Source organism: Salvelinus alpinus, chromosome 20, assembly GCF_045679555.1.
Source record: "Salvelinus alpinus chromosome 20, SLU_Salpinus.1, whole genome shotgun sequence".
NCBI lineage: Eukaryota > Metazoa > Chordata > Actinopteri > Salmoniformes > Salmonidae > Salvelinus > Salvelinus alpinus.
This window is the reverse complement of record NC_092105.1, coordinates 40,750,771-40,767,850: the sequence shown is the minus strand read 5'-3', so window position 1 is coordinate 40,767,850 and position 17,080 is coordinate 40,750,771. Positions and strand designations below refer to the sequence as shown.

At 42.4% G+C, this 17,080-nt stretch overlaps 1 pseudogene; it reads right to left on the bottom strand.

The window, feature by feature from the left end:
• Window positions 1-3,991: 3,991 nt before the first annotated feature.
• On the bottom strand, window positions 3,992-13,003 carry LOC139547120 (bile salt export pump-like; annotated as a pseudogene).
• Between the last annotated feature and the right edge of the window lie 4,077 nt (window positions 13,004-17,080).

The following is a 17,080-nucleotide window of genomic DNA, read 5'->3' as shown; positions in this document are numbered from 1 at the left end:
GACAGATTCAGCAAGTTTGCTCACTTTGTCCCCATCTCCAAGCTTCCATCTGCCACTGAGACGTCCGAGATCCTTGTTAGGGAGGTTTTCAGGGTCCACGGGTTGCCCAGTGACATTGTTTCTGACCGTGGTCCTCAGTTTACCTCTGCTGTCTGGAGATCCTTCTGTTTGGCCATTGGAGCTACAGTCAGTCTCACATCTGGATTTCACCCCCAATCTAATGGTCAGGCGGAGAGAGCCAACCAGAAGATGGAGTCCACGCTGCGCTGCCTTGTCTCCTCTGATCCCACCTCTTGGTCCTCTCAATTACCCTGGGTCGAGTATGCCCATAATACTCTCCCTTCATCTGCCACTGGGATGTCTCCCTTCCAGTGCCTGTACGGTTACCAACCTCCCTTGTTTCCTTCTCAGGAGAGGGATCTCTCGGTTCTCTCTGTCCAGGCCCACATTCGTCGTTGCCACCGGACCTGGCATCGGGCCAGGAAGGCCCTCAGAGTTTCTGACCGGTATCAGATCCAGGCGAATCGTTGCCGTATTCCTGCCCCCGCTTATACCGTCGGAGATAAGGTTTGGTTGGCTACACGGGATCTTCCTCTACGGACTGAGTCGAAGAAACTGTCACAGAAGTTCATTGGTCCGTTTGTGGTGGAGAGAATCATTAATCCTGTTGTGGTCAGACTCAAGTTGCCTGCAACGCTTAGAGTACACCCCACCTTTCATGTCTCCTGCCTCAAGCCGGTTCTCCTCAGTCCTCTGTTGCCCCCTCCTCCTCGTCCTCCTCCTCCTAGGATGATCGGAGGTGGTCCTGCCTACACGGTGCGCCGCATCATGGACTCCAGACGGCGGGGTCGAGGGTTCCAGTATCTCGTGGATTGGGAAGGATATGGTCCAGAGGAGAGGAGTTGGATTCCTCGGCGTCAGATCCTTGATGCTGACCTGCTTCGTGACTTCTACCGCCTCCACCCTGGCGCTCCGGGTAGTCCGCCCGGTGGCGTTCGTCGGAGGGGGGGTACTGTCACGAATCCTGCTTCCTGAGTCTGTTTTTGCCTGTGTTCTGTCCTGGAGTGTTTTTCCGGTGTCCTGGAACGCACCCTGTCTGGTTGCCGGGCGACGTAGCTAGTTGGGAGATCTCTGATTACCCGCACCTGTATCCCATCAGCTATCTGCACACCTGGTCCTGATCATCACCCCTCCACTTCATAAGCTCTGACCTGACATCCATTCCCTGCCGGATCGTTAGCCATGAACAGTATGTTGTGCCAGCGTATCAGCCTCCAGTTTGATAGAGGTTGTTTTGTTGTTTTGTACGTCTTGCTTGCCTTGAACTTACCTCCGTTTGTTCTGTCTACAGTCATTCACCCGGAACACTCACCCCATCCCTGCTTGGTCGTCGGTGGCTTCTGTTACTCCCTTGGATCTGCCTATTCACTCCCATCAACTCACCTCCGCTGCCCGCTCCGCCACCTGGATCTTTCTACCTCTACGTTTAAACTTGTAAATAAATACTCACCTTCGTCCTACTCTCCTTGTCCTGGTCTGCTTCTGGGTTCTATTTTAGAAAACCGTGACAGTCTGGCCACTCTACCGTAAAGGTCTGATTGGTGGAGTGCTGCAGAGATGGTTGTCCTTTTGGAAGGTTCTCCCATCTCCACAGAGTACCTCTGGAGCTCTGTCAGAGTGACCATCGGGTTCATGGTCACCTCCCTGACCAAGGTCCTGGTGGTTCCAAACTTCTCCCATTTAAGAATGATTGAGGCCACTGTGTTCTTGGGGGACCTTCAATGCTGCAGACATTTTTTGGTGCCCTTGCCCAGATCTGTGCTTCAACACAATCCTGTCTCGGAGTGCTACGGATAATTCCTTCGACCTCATGGCTTGGTTTTTGCTCGGACATGCACTGTCAACTGTGGGACCCTATATAGACAGATGTGTGCCTTTCCAAATATTGTCCAATCAATTTAAATTTATCAGAGGTGGACTTCAATCAAGTTGTAGAAACAGCTCAAGGATGATCAACGGAAACAGGATGCACCTGAGCAAAATGTTAAGTCTCTTAGCAAACTGTCTGAATGTAAATAAGGTATCTGTTTTGTATTTTTAATACATTTGCACAAATTCTAAAAACCTGTTTTTGCTTTGTCATTATGGGGTATTGTGTGTGGATTGATGAGGATTTAAAAAATATATATTCTATTTTAGGATAAGGCTGTAATGTAACAGAATTTGTAAGAAATTAAGTGGTCTGAATACTTCCCGCCATGGACTTTGATGTTTAGTCTATAGTTACTCCACATGTATCATAAAAATGTCACATAGATGGAGTTTGTCACTAACCAAAGTACATCTCCTCGTAATGCATCCCATCTCTAGAAAAATGAGGTTTAGCTGATTGGCGCCCCTGTTGTGACTAGTTTATAGTACAGTGAGGGAAAAAAGTATTTGATCCCCTGCTGATTTTGTACGTTTGCCCACTGACAAAGAAATGATCAGTCTATAATTTTAATGGTAGGTTTATTTGAACAGTGAGAGACAGAATATCAACAAAAAAATCCAGAAAAACGCATGTCAAAAATGTTATGAATTGATTTGCATTTTAATGAGGGAAATAAGTATTTGACCCCTCTGCAAAACATGACTTAGTACTTGGTGGCAAAACCCTTGTTGGCAATCACAGAGGTCAGACGTTTCTTGTAGTTGGCCACCAGGTTTGCACACATCTCAGGAGGGATTTTGTCCCACTCCTCTTTGCAGATCTTCTTCAAGTCATTAAGGTTTCGAGGCTGACGTTTGGCAACTCGAACCTTCAGCTCCCTCCACAGATTTTCTATGGGATTAAGGTCTGGAGACTGGCTAGGCCACTCCAGGACCTTAATGTGCTTCTTCTTGAGCCACTCCTTTGTTGCCTTGGCCGTGTGTTTTGGGTCATTGTCATGCTGGAATACCCATCCACGACCCATTTTCAATACCCTGGCTGAGGGAAGGAGGTTTTCACCCAAGATTTGACGGTACATGGCCCCGTCCATCGTCCCTTTGATGCGGTGAAGTTGTCCTGTCCCTTTAGCAGGAAAACACCCCCAAAGCATAATGTTTCCACCTCCATGTTTGACGGTGGGGATGGTTTCTTGGGGTCATAGGCAGCATTCCTCCTCCTCCAAACACGGCAAGTTGGGTTGATGCCAAAGAACTCCATTTTGGTCTCATCTGACCACAACACGTTCACCCAGTTGTCCTCTGAATCATTCAGATGTTCATTGGCAAACTTCAGACGGGCATGTATATGTGCTTTCTTGAGCAGGGGGACCTTGCGGGCGCTGCAGGATTTCAGTCCTTCACGGCATAGTCTGTTACCAATTGTTTTCTTGATGACTATGGTCCCAGTTGCCTTGAGATCATTGACAAGATCCTCCTGTGTAATTCTGGGCTGATTCCTCACCGTTCTCATGATCATTGCAACTCCACGAGGTGAGATCTTGCATGGAGCCCCAGGCTGAGGGAGATTGACAGTTCTTTTGTGTTTCTTCCATTTGCGAATAATCACAGAAACTGTTGTCACCTTCTCACCAAGCTGCTTGGCGATGGTCTTGTAGCCCATTCCAGCCTTGTGTAGGTCTACAATCTTGTCCCTGACATCCTTGGAGAGCTCTTTGGTCTTGGCCATGGTGGAGAGTTTGGAATCTGATTGATTGATTGCTTCTGTGGACAGGTATCTTTTATACAGGTAAGAAACTGAGATTAGGAGCACTCCCTTTAAGTGTGTGCTCCTAATCTCCGTTCCTTACCTGTATGAAAGACACCTGGGAGCCAGAAATCTTTTTGATTGAGAAGGGGTCAAATACTTATTTCCCTCATTAAAATGCAAATCAATTTATAACATTTTTTACATGCATTTTTCTGGATATTTTTGTTGTTATTCTGTCTCTCACTGTTCAAATAAACCTACCATTAAAATTATAGACTGATAATTTCTTTGTCAGTGGGCAAACGTACAAAATCAGCAGGGGATCAAATACTTTTTTCCCTCACTGTAGGTAGCTCTCCTAGCCATGAGTTTCTCATGAGTCCCTCTTTCTATGACAGCGCCTTGGGACATGACGGCTATGATATCTGGGAACCTTTTCACTCTCTGTGTCCAATGCAGAGGTGGCCTCATCCAGTAGTAGAATCTTGGGGTTCCTAACTATTGCCCGAGCGATGGCGATACGTTTTCTTTTGTCCTCTGGAGAGCTGGGAGCCCTGGGCACCAACCCTAGTCTCATATTTCTGACAGAGTCAAACACAGGAATGTACAGTACTTACAATACAATGAGAGCAAACAGTATCAGAAGATAATAACATGTTCCCACCACAATATTCATTCTTCACAGTATAAAGTGAAGTGGGATAGTATGACATAGAAGTATTACAAAAGATAGTACAATTTCAGTTACGCTACTCACATCTGGTAGAGTCATCACAAAGTATTGGAGATGAGCTTTCTTGGCAGCTTCAACAATCTCCCCCATGCTCACGTTCCTTGTGTTGTCATCATGTTTGATATTTTCAGCAATACCGCAGTCAAACAGCACTGGTTCTTGGGAGACAATGCCAATCTGAGCCTTCAGGAAGGGCACGTTGACAGTGTGTGATGGACGGCCATCAATCAACTAAAATTAAATGGGAGCAAGGACGTGTTTATTGTAAAAACAAAAACTATGACAGGCACTGTGTGTTCCTCTGATTCCATCTACATGGCAGAACTAAGATAAAGGTCATGTAAATAGGGTGTGGCAGGTGTGGGATCTCACCCACTCTGCCCTCATCTGGATCATAGAAACTCTCCAACAGCTGCACACAAGTGCTCTTCCCACAGTCACTGCTGCCCACAAAGGGCAGGGTCTGGCCCGGCTTCAAAGACACCAGTAGCCCATGTAACACCTGGATGTCAGTCCGGGTTGGATAGGTGAACTTGCAGTTCATGAATTTTAATAACTCCCCTTTTTGAAATCCTCCTGGAGAGAGGGCATGGCATTATTACACACCAAATTTTACTGAAAATGTCTGATTGAATAAATTGAATTTGTAATGGAAAGATTTAGACACGGTTCTCTCATCTAACAGTTTGAAGAACTGTGCAGCTGTAATCTGGTTTTGGCATAATCTGGGGCTGAACGAGAAAGCTTTTCCCAGTGCCTTCCCACTGATCACAGAGATCCCTCTGGGGAAACACACAACATTGGCATTAGTCTGATAATACAGGTTTTCTGTTTGTCACTGTAAATACTACATGTGCAACATTCAGCAACAAAAACAAAAAAACGTGCCTGAAGACCACCAGGCAGGGACGGACTGGGAATGAAAAATGGCCGTGGATTCAGACCGCCCCCCCGCGCGCGATACACCACCACACACACAACCCACGCCACACTTTATGTAAACAAGATTACTGAACAATATTTAGAACAATAACTTTAGTAAAATAGAACAAGGGGAACGTGTTGCTCTTAGGAGGAGGCTGGCTAGAAGGAGCACATATTGGCACAATGGCACTGGCAGCAAGGTGTCAAGAATCTCTGGAATCGTCTGACCAGTAAAATAAATAATCCAGGAAGAAAATTGTTGGTGAAAAGACTGGTGAGTAGGCAAGTCATAGAATATAATTAAAATAAACATATTTCCTACCTCCTTAAATAAGCCATTTCTGCAGCAGCTCACTTCTCTCAGCAATGCCATCTATAACCAGGTCACTGTCCAGGGCCATTAAAACATCTCGCTCAGTAGACATGAGCATAATAGCCTCCAGGTGCTGTTGAGGTAGAGTGCTCCTGAGCCTAGTCTTGATGAATTTCAGAGTAGAGAAGCTCTGCTCGCAAGCTACCTCGGTTACTGACAGGGTAAGTAGGAACTTGTAAGCAAGGCCCAGGATGTGGTATGCGTCGGTCAATAGGTTGTACTGACTAAGAATATGGTAGCAACACACTGGACATTACTTGCAAGATGAACAGCTCTTGTTCATCATCTCCGCCTCGTCTTCATTTCCTTCAGGTCCATGATCCTCCATAGTCCTGGTTGTGTATTCCTCAAATCCCGATTGTTTTAACCTAGTCCACTGTTCTGTTCATGAGCTCACTCTGTAAATTGGCCACCGTTGCTCTGCTGTCAAATTTGATCAAACATTTGCTTAGTTCTTGAAGGGCTGTCTGTGGAAGGCCACAGGCACTATGTTAGCTGACTAAAGTTTTTAGAGTCCAGAAGAGCCAGGTCGGCATACAAAGTGCCATTACTCAGAAATCGCCGATGGATGCCATCTATAACTGTATCCAGAATTTGATTATGGACACCAATCCAATGCACTCTCTGCCCCAGTAAAAGTCTCATCTTGTGCCATCTCTCCAGGCATGGTTTTCTTCTTTCAAGCCCTTTTCATTGGCAGAGTGGTTTCTAACTCCAGCTCTGTTTCCTCATCCCATCCCTGCAACTTCCTGTTGGCCCACTGAACAAATGTGTATGCAGCTGCCTTGACTTTTTCAAAATCTCTTGCCATTCTTTTCAGCAGCTCCTCTGTAGACACAACCATACGATGCGCAGACAGAATGTCCATTCCACTTGTTTGAAGATATTTTGAGACTGGTGAGGTGAGCTGAAATATTCTGAGGAATATCTGAGCTGTAAGTATTGTTTCATACTTCAGCAACCCCTCAATGTATCCTTGTGCCTTGACCCATGCAGTAGTGTTGATGTTTTTCTGATCTTGTATGGTTGAAAGAGTGAGAAGGACATCAACATACAGACCCTCATCTGGATTTCCAAAAGCTCCAAAGACCTTCTTTAAGGCACTGTCTTTAGCCCACCAGCGTGTCTCTCCAATTGGAGCAAGACGTCTGTGTCTTGGGTCCTTGCTCTCCTTCTCCCAGATGTTCATCCTCTGGTAGGATTCACGGAAGAACACAGCTATGTTGTTAATTTCACCACAGCCACAAGCCTCTCATGGATGACGTTTGTCACATCTGACTATGACAGAGCATTGACCTTGTGTTGTAATGTCCTTCACAGTGTCAATCTGGACTGAAAACATAACAGCTTCCTGGATTTAACTTGCTATGGTGGCCTGCATTGTGTGTTGGATGGTGGTAATGATTGTATCGATGTTAGTCTTTGATAATAGAGTGATTAGAGAGCCTCTGCCCCCTCTTGACCCAGACTCATGCAGTTATTTGCTTTTCTCTTTGCAGGCACTGAGATGCTCTTTCATACACAGGTCGTACATTCCCAGCAGAATTATAATCTTAAAAAATGTGCCATGGTCAATGCTGCTGTCATCTAACGTATAAGCTGCTTCAGACTGCATGCCTCTGTGGCTCAGACCCCTCTTGCCTATGACTTTAACAACATCTATAATGCGCTCTAGCACTTGCCTTCTGCGCACTTGCGCTCCGTGAGCAGACATCAGACTGCCGATGAACAGGCTCTCAATGTTACCTTTGGAGGACCTTAGAAATTAGGCCTCAGCATAACCTCTGCATAATGCTCTTCTCATGCTCTCCCACTCTCTGATGGATCTGCTTCCAGTCTGCCATTCCGTTCATGAAAGGGCTGTTCTCTGTGGGATTTGCAAATGCCATACAAATTAAGTAGAATAAAGCATGGTTCACTTCACTGTCTGACGGCCACCTCCTGTTGGACCAACACCATGGGACCCATCTTTACAAAAGAAAACCTTCTGCACCACAGACTTTTCCCACTTTTGTTGGGGGTGGAAACTAAAAAACATATCTAGGTCCCCTGACTTCAGCCTCTTAAAATAATCAAAAATTGGGGTGGCAGTGGCATCTTGGCTCAATCTACATCTGTCCACTGCAGATGCACTATCCTCAACCTGGATGAATAATTAGTGTAAATTGGTATAATATTATAACATTAAATAAACATTTTAATATAATGGTATAATGTTAGTTTAATAATTATATAATGTTAGTATATTCATATAATAGTATACTTTCTACCACTAGTATAATATTAATTCCAATTGGACAGTACAGCAGTGAAATACACAACCAACATTTATCATTTTTGTAGGTTTTGTTCCGTCATTAAATCCTTTTGCAAGGAAAATGGTCTACATTGGTGATTAGTTTCTCATTTGTTAACGCTAAGTACTAACTTGTCAATAATCATATATATACATGCATAACAATGAGTTCAACATTTCCAAAGTTTGCTGTAGCACGTCAACTTTTTTTAATGTCCCGCCCCATCCAGGCTGTGATTGGTCGTTCACGAAAGTGACATTAACGAGCGCTTGTTTCAACAAAAGCACCCGATATAACTAAATAGCCAGCTAGCCGAACCCAAACATTGCTTATCTTATCCCTATTGTCTTCTGTGTTACCGCTTCAGCTGCAAAGCCTTGACTAACAGTTGAACTGGTATCGCTGGGCTCAATTGTCTGCTCTCTCTGCTGCCAGTTCCTTCAGGCTCACTCGGCTGAGATGACTGACTGGATGTTGCACCAAATGAATGATCAGTTAATTTAAAACATTTAGGTGCATCAGCCTCAAAGGACTATAACAATTTCTCTTGCTGTCCATCTTGCTCCACTCCATTATTTATCCAAATGTCACCATTTAACAGAGATGGGAAAGGGGTGGGGCCCAGGTAAAATTAGAATGGACTAGACCAAAAGTAATTGGCTGGGAGAGAGAGGCTGACAGATGTAATACCCATCCGCGGTGGAAGTGGGCCTACAGCCCACTCGCCTGGGCCAGTCAGACACACAGCACTTGGTTATTTTTATTTAAGCGGGGGCTAGGGTTATTTATATTTTGCGTTGCATCGGCCCCAATTGTCAAGCGGCCCACCGGGAAAACTCCCAGGGCTCCAGATGGCCAGTCCGTCATTGCCACCAGGTGATGTAATCCTTCACAGCTGACCAGATAGCCTCCATATCTAAATGAGGCGGCATACACAATAAAGATAACACACTGAGCAAAGGCAAAACAGATGCCATAGATATTGTCCTTCTTCTTGGCAGATTTATAGGGAGCCTCCAGCTGCTGTTCATATTTATTCAAATATAGGCTCTCCATGGCTAGCCTTACGACAGAGAATAACACTCAGGCCTAGTGCCTTGCTTAATGTTACAGTAGTATTCTAATAACCCCTTTAAGGACCTTTTAAATTAATAAACCCATAATGGAGTGTTTAACCACCTGTCATGCTGCTTCCACTGCCTTCTTATCCTCATTTTGGCTTGAAAGAACTCAGACAAGCCATTCAGTGGTAATAAGCACATCACCACCAAGCTTAACTTTCAGCTGAAGTAGAACGCAATGATGAAAGACGCTCCGATGTTGTTCAAGGTGTTCACAATCATCCCAATCTGTGATCCAGTTGCCTAGAGAGGAAATACTATTCATTCTCATAGCTCATTTAATAGACAGAAATACATACAGTATGAGGCACAAGGAAATATTTCGAAAACGACCCTTTGGATCATCTCATCATTGGTAATAAATTCCAATGGATTCTAATGTGCCGGTCCACAGTATGTGTCACTGACACTCACCCTCTGGACCATGGAGGCGTCAGTGGCCAGCCTGGTCATGAGATCTCCAGGGCTGTTGCTGGGGTCATCAAACCAGCCCACCACCTGTTTCAACACCACCTGTTTCATCACTAGGGCCTGTCGTCAGAATGTTAGCACCATACTATGGACTGTTACAGCATAATTATACTGATGTGCGGTAAAACATACTGTAGCTACCTGTAATAACAGAGAAGAAACTTGCCACAGCGCAGAACAGGATACATATTCTATTGATCTGCGCTCTCTCTCCATCCAAGTCACATGTAGAGAACGTCTGTGAATCCAAAGAACAATATGGATATCACTACCAGCCCAGGTAATATGAAACAACATTATAAACATAGGCTTGAAATGTAAATAATCTATAGCCTCTCACCCCAAAAATCTGTCTGAATAAAATAGAATAGATTGGATTGACGGAGCCGTTGATGGCAGCTCCTATAGATCCCAATAGCATGTAGGGCCACTTTGACGTGTTGTACTTCAGGATTCGAGCCACTGGCGCTGGTTCCGTTGCTTCCTCCTTAGAATGCTGTAGGAATATAGGGAGACTAATTTCTCTCAGATATTGAATAAAGTACATTAATACAAAACTGATAACACAAGGCTGCTTATAGAATGACCTCAATACCTTTGACCTTTGAGGTTCAATCTAATTTTCCATTGTGTTAAAGAATTTGTCTGATTTAATTATGATACTGCCAGCTATAGCATCAGGGATGATTTCAGTTGACAGTTGGGTGTGAGATCACAGGCTTTGACTTTATGGTGATATAATGATTGATAGACTTTGTGCTGGGAGTCATCCACCTTGTCAAGTGCCTCCTGTACAACAGCCTCACTCTCATTGACCAAAGCCAAGGTAGCCATGTCCAGCTGCAGGATCCTGGGGTTGTGGATCAGAGCTTGGGCGATATGAATCCTTCTTCTGTCCTCCACTCATCTGACCCCCACCCACCAGCGTATCAAACCTCTATATAACCACAGACAAATGTTTCCTAATTTTGACATTTCAATGCGTTTCTTGTACTAGACAGTATCAGAGAAATACACAGTATTTATTTGCTAAAGGTGTGTCTGTGGTACCTGTGGGAGGTCCATGATGAAGTTATAGACGTTAGCCTCCTTGGTGGCCTGGATAATGCCGTCCATGGTGACCCCAGGTCGCCCGTAGCGGATGTTCTCAGCAATAGTTACGCCAATCAGAGAGCGAAGGCACTGGATGTTCAGGCTGCAGATGTCATATGGCCATCCAAAGTCACCTATGAATGAGAAACTGAACTGCTTGGCCCAACAAAAGCTGTGGTTTCTCCTGCTCTAATCAGCATGCTCAAATGGTCTAAAAATCTGAATGAACAGGTGGTTTTACATTGAGACACAGTATATTTTGGGAAATAATTTCAGTAAAAGAAATAAAGAGCTGAGCAAAAAGGGTTACCTTAACTTCTGGTTGAAAGGGGAAGTTAAATTGCATGTAGTCGAATTCAATATCACACTTCACCTTGTCTAGTTTGTGGTCCTCCTCTGAGAAACAATAGATTTCTGGCTCCTGAAAGTTAAGATTTATAAAATACTTAACTGAAATGTAGTTGTTCTTAGTTCATGTAGAATTCTGAATTCTGGCCTTACCCAGTCAATGGTATATAAGATTGTCTTGGCTGCAGCTGGACCTGAGGCGAAGGCTTCCAGGCAGGGAGAGGCCTGACCCAGGTTTATAGCTGCCATGAGAACCACAAAGAACACCTGGAGACCCAAATACAAGCCAACATATTCTTGCATTTTCACCAATCATAGTATAATGTATTGGATACATATTTAGTATACGGTAATCTGAGTTACCATACGTGGATAAGAGTACTCTTACAGCAGCATCAGGGGAGATCTATATGATTTCTATGACCAGTTTAGAACCATACCAGAATGCCAAAGCATAGCAGAGGAAGATGACACACCACAGGTATCCTTGAAACACTCCAATGATCGTCCCCTTTTTCACACCCCAGTTCTGAGCCTCAATAAGGTTTTTGTCATACCTGTTCAAATGTGAAATGCATTTTTATAACTAATTTCAAGTGCCAAGACATTGAAGTCAGCAGGGAAGGGAAGGTTAATTTGAGCAGGATTATAATTAACTGACATTTTTGTAGGGGTTCATACATTTTTTGTTAGGGCAAATCAAGTCTGATATTTTAAGTGTAAATTACAAAATGTATGAACTTTAAAAAAAAATGTAATACACTACACATTTGCATTTCCTGCAACAACATGGTGATCGAATTAAGATCCTGTACAGTATTTCAAGTTACCCTCTCCTCCAAAGGCTGCCACTGTTCTGATGGATGACAGTACCTCATCAGCTACTGCCCCTGCCTTGGCATAGGCCTGGAGCTCCCGACCTGTCGGTCTGGCAACAGCCTGAGGAGTCAATGAGTCGAGAACACTTCACAACGTTCCCACATTCAAACCAGACTGGTTTATCCATAGTACATTTCACACATCACAACGTCACAGAGAATACAGAGGTGGTGAGAGACTACTTCACATACAGACTCAGAGGCTGTTACGTCCAAAAACAGAATGACCATCACCAAATTGAGGAATTTAATACATTGTATTCAACCCATCACACCATGGCCATTAGCCCAGCAGCAAGTCCTATAAGTGGGCTTACTGTGACGACCACCAGGGTCAACTTCCATACTCTGATGAACCCCACCATGAATCTGAAGATGAAAGTGGAGATACTCTCGATGAAGATAGACACCTGGTCAGCTATAGCATCGCTGATCTTGTTGATGTCACGGAGGTGAGAGAACATGTTCAAAATAGTGAACATGTTAAAATGGGTCAAACCATTTTTCAGGAAGGCCCTCAATTGTCCACACATCTCTGTAGAAAATAACCCATGGGTTTAGGTCTTACTCTGATATCCTAGTGTTTAATTATCCAACTGAATTGCAGTCAAAGCAGCCAATCTCCATTCTCATGATCTTCCTAAAGTAAGTTTTCCTGATTCTCTGGATCTGTCTGGCAGAAGCAGATACCCAGAGGGCAATCTACACAGAGCAGGATTGAATACATGTTTAAAAAGAACAGTTGTAGATGAATTAACCTATTAAGGTTACAAAACTCAGTGGAACGAAAGCACTTTGAGGATGAAGTTGAACCCACTTACTTGGAAATAACTAACAATTAAATATCCTAATCCAATACAAACATGGTCATCTGTGCTTCAATATCCACCCTGTAAAAATAGATGCTTATGTATGCTGTATATATTTTTATAAACAGTAATATGAATAGATCAAAATAGAATATAACTTTCCAACCTCGATGCAGGAGTAAAGTGTCAACTCACCCACAGAAGACCGTTGCGTTCTCTATTATTGTAACGATCTTCTTCATCTGAGGAACAGGAAAGATCGGACCAAAATGCAGCATGGTAAATGTCCATGTTCATTTATTATAACTGAACACGAAATACAAAATAACAAAGTGAATGTAAGAAAGAAAATCGAAACAGTCCTGAAACGTGCAACACAAAACAGGAAACAACTACCCACAAACACCAGGTGGGAAAAGGCTACCTAAGTATGGTTCTCAATCAGAGAAAACAATAGACAGCCCCCTCTGATTGGGAACCATACCAGGCCAAACACATAGAAAAGAAAACATAGGGGAAAAAACATAGAATGCCCACCCCAACTCACGCCCTGACCAACCAAAATAGAGACATAAACAAGGAACTAAGGTCAGGGCGTGACAGCTATTTCATATATTGAACCACTGATCCAGGTGATGTTGTATCCTTCCATGTTGCAAATTGAAACCATATCAAATAGATAGGTTGCATTATTTTTTTAATAAAAGGAGATATAATATTGTGCAATCATACCATAAAAAGTCATTAATAATAATTATGAATAAAAATGTAAGGATAAGAAAATGAAGAGTTGAAAGAATCCAACACCCAAGAGCTTTTCTTTACTTCTCTGCAATCAATACAATCAAATAAGAAAAGCTCTTGCATGGTGATGATATAAGTTCATATGATACTTTCATGATGATAAAAGTATATACCAGTATGATAGATATCATGCTAAGAAGAACCATACTATTGTTTCAATTCCAATCAAAAACAGACAGTTAAACTTTTTCATTCTCTGTTCAAAAAGAGAGGTCAAAGTTCAATTGAAACTTTTTATGAAGAGATCAACAACATAATTTCAACTCTTGCTGGGGCATAATCATGTTTATATTATGGCATTTGTGGCATAACAGGAAGAAATGGGCCACTTACCTTCTCAGTCTGGTTTTGTTTGTCAATATTCTTTGTCAGTGTTCTCCTGTAGAGAAGTTACCTTTTTCAGGGAAATAGGATCCTTCATTTATGTAGCCTTCATCCTGACAGGCACCTTCTCACTTGGCCTAATGGGAAAGAATGGTCATTTAAGCGCACAGACTTCTGTACAAACAGCCACAAAATACATTCACTGTCTGTATTGTACTGTGTACTGTAGGGAACAGTCTGTGCTGCCATCAAAATGTGACTTCCATGATAACACTTTTTGTGCGATAAAATATATGACAAAACAATCTTAAAATCTTTGGAATTCAATATTGTGTCATCTGTTTGTCATGACCACGGACTGTACATGACGCGCTGGGAATTAGGACTTTTGGACTATGAAGGACTTGATACCATAAGAGGCATTGAATAAGTCCTTAGTGCTCTATAATATGGACAAAACATTTGATAATTGAAACTTATTTTATTGAATAGAAAAAGGAGCTACCCTGACAAATTCTGAACCATTTTTTAAAAGATATAAACATATAAATTACAGTACATGAATGGAAAAATAGACACACACAGACAATATCAGTTTAGAGAGTTACTAACAAGTTCCACACATGCATGGCTCATTTCTTATCATAATAAAGAGCATAATACCATAATACACAAGAAAATGCAAACAAAATAACACGTAGACTATAGATATGGAAATATCCAATGTCTACCATAAAGATCCACTTCAGCTACATAGAATAATAATCATTTATCATATAAGCTCTCCTCCCTATATTAGTATAGAAGGATAAGCAAACTATAACATACCTGCTTGTGCTGCTGTCAAGGACTCATCTGATCTCCTACAAGCCTTTGGTCACTATTAACAATAAAGAATCCCTCCTACAAGAGGAATTCTCAGTGTACACCTCTTTCACTATTGTCCCTTCTATTATATAAGAGTTCTGACAGTACGATATTTCTAACTAAAGAGCCTTTGTGAGGCAAAGGTACATTCATTGAACCAATGATTTAATATAAGTAAATGTGTTGTTTAACCATGTATTGATTAATATGAGCATTACTCCACACCTGTCTGGCTATTTGTTCTCTAAGAAAGATTCAGGTGTGCAGTATATGCTGTAAATACATTTGAATAAACTTGAATGCGGAATTAAAATGGCCTCTTAAATAATATGGGATGAATGTTCAATGAGGTGGTAAATATGAATGTGGTAAAAGTCAATTCTATCAACATTATTCCTGTGTAAATAAACAGTTGGGTTGTTTAAAGAACTTCTGTTCTGGTGATAGGCGTGGATCACCAGAATGTCATCAGCAGAACGTTGTAAAATGAGTATGACCTGAAGGTCAGTCATCAGTCTATACAGCTCATTCACCCAGAGCCAACATACAGTTGAAGTCGGAAGTTTACATACACAGTAGCCAAATACATTTAAACTCAGTTTTTCACAATTCCTGACGTTTAATCCCAATAAAAATTCCCTGTCTTAGGTCAGTTAGGATCATCACGTTATTTTAAGAATGTGAAATTTCAGAATAATAGTAGAGAGAATAATTTATTTCAGCTTTTATTTCTGTCATCACATTCCCAGTGGGTCAGAAGTTTACATACACTAAATTAGTATTTGGTAGCATTGCCTTTAAATTGTTTAACTTGGGTCAAATGTTTTGGGTAGCCTTCCACAATAAATCGGGTGAATTTTGGCCCATTCCTCCTGACAGAGCTGGTGTAACTGAGTCAGGTTTGTCGGCCTCCTTTCTCGCACACGCTTTTCAGTTTCAGTTCTATTTTTCAGTTCAAATTATCTAAACGATTGAGGTCAGGACTTTGTGATGGCCATTCCAATACCTTGACTTTGTTGTCCTTAAGCCATTTTGCCACAACTTTGGAAGTATACTTGGGATCATAGTCCATTTGGAAGACTTATTTGCGACCAAGCTTCAACTTCCTGACTGACGTCTTGAGATATTGCATCAATATATCCACATAATTTTCCTACCTCATGATGCCATCTATTTTGTGAAGTGCACCAGTCCCTCCTGCTGCAAAGCACCCCCACAACATGATGCTGCCACCCCCGTGCTTCACGGTTGGGATGGTGTTCTTCAGCTTGCAAGCCTCCCCCTTTTTCCTCCAAACATAACAATGGTCATTATTGCCAAACAGTCCTATTTTTGTTTCATCAGACCAGAGGACATTTCTCCAAAAAGTACGATCTTTGTCCCCATGTGCCGTTGGCTTTTTTATGGCGGTTTTGGAGCAGTGGCTTCTTCCTTGCTGAGCGGCCTTTCAGGTTATGTCGATATAGGACTCGTTTTACTGTGGATATAGATACTTTTGTACCTGTTTCCTCCAGCTTCTTCACATGGTCCTTTGCTGTTGTTCTGGGATTGATTTGCACCAAAGTACGTTCATCTCTAGGAGACAGAATGTCTCCTTCCTGAGCGGTATGACGGCTGCGTGGTCCCGTGGTGTTTATACTTGCATACTATTGTTTGTACAGATGAATGTGGTACCTTCAGGCATTTGGAAATTGCACCCAAGGATGAACCAGACTTGTGAAGGTCTAATAATATTTTTCTGAGGTCTTTTCTGAGGGCTGATTTCTTTAGATTTTCCCATGATGTCAGCAAAGAGGCACTGAGTTTGAAGGTAGGCCTTGAAATACATCCACAGGTACACCTCCAATTGTCTCAAATGATGTCAATTAGCCTATCAGAAGCTTCTCCAGCCATGACATCATTTTCTGGAATTTTCCAAGCTGTTTAAAGGCACAGTCAACTTAGTGTATGTAAACTTCTGACCCACTGGAATTGTGATATAGTGAATTATAAGTGAAATAATCTGTCTATAAACAATTGTTGGAAAAATTACTTGTGTCATGCACAAAGTAGATGTCCTAACCGACTTTGCCAAAACTATAGTTTGTTAACAAGAAATTTGTGGAGTGGTTAAAAACCTAGTTTTAATGACTCCAACCTAAGTGTATGTAAACGTCCGACATCAACTGCATACCAGCACTACCTACCAAACATGAATGGTAGGCCCACAGTAGCCATGGTGCAATAGGCAATCATTTCAACTCATCATGTAATCTACCTTTCATTATGTTTTTAAATACATATTTCAGTCAGCCATATAATAAATTGCTTGCAAATCAAACTTTTGAAATTAACGTGCAGAGTTTGTGGTCTAGTGGTAA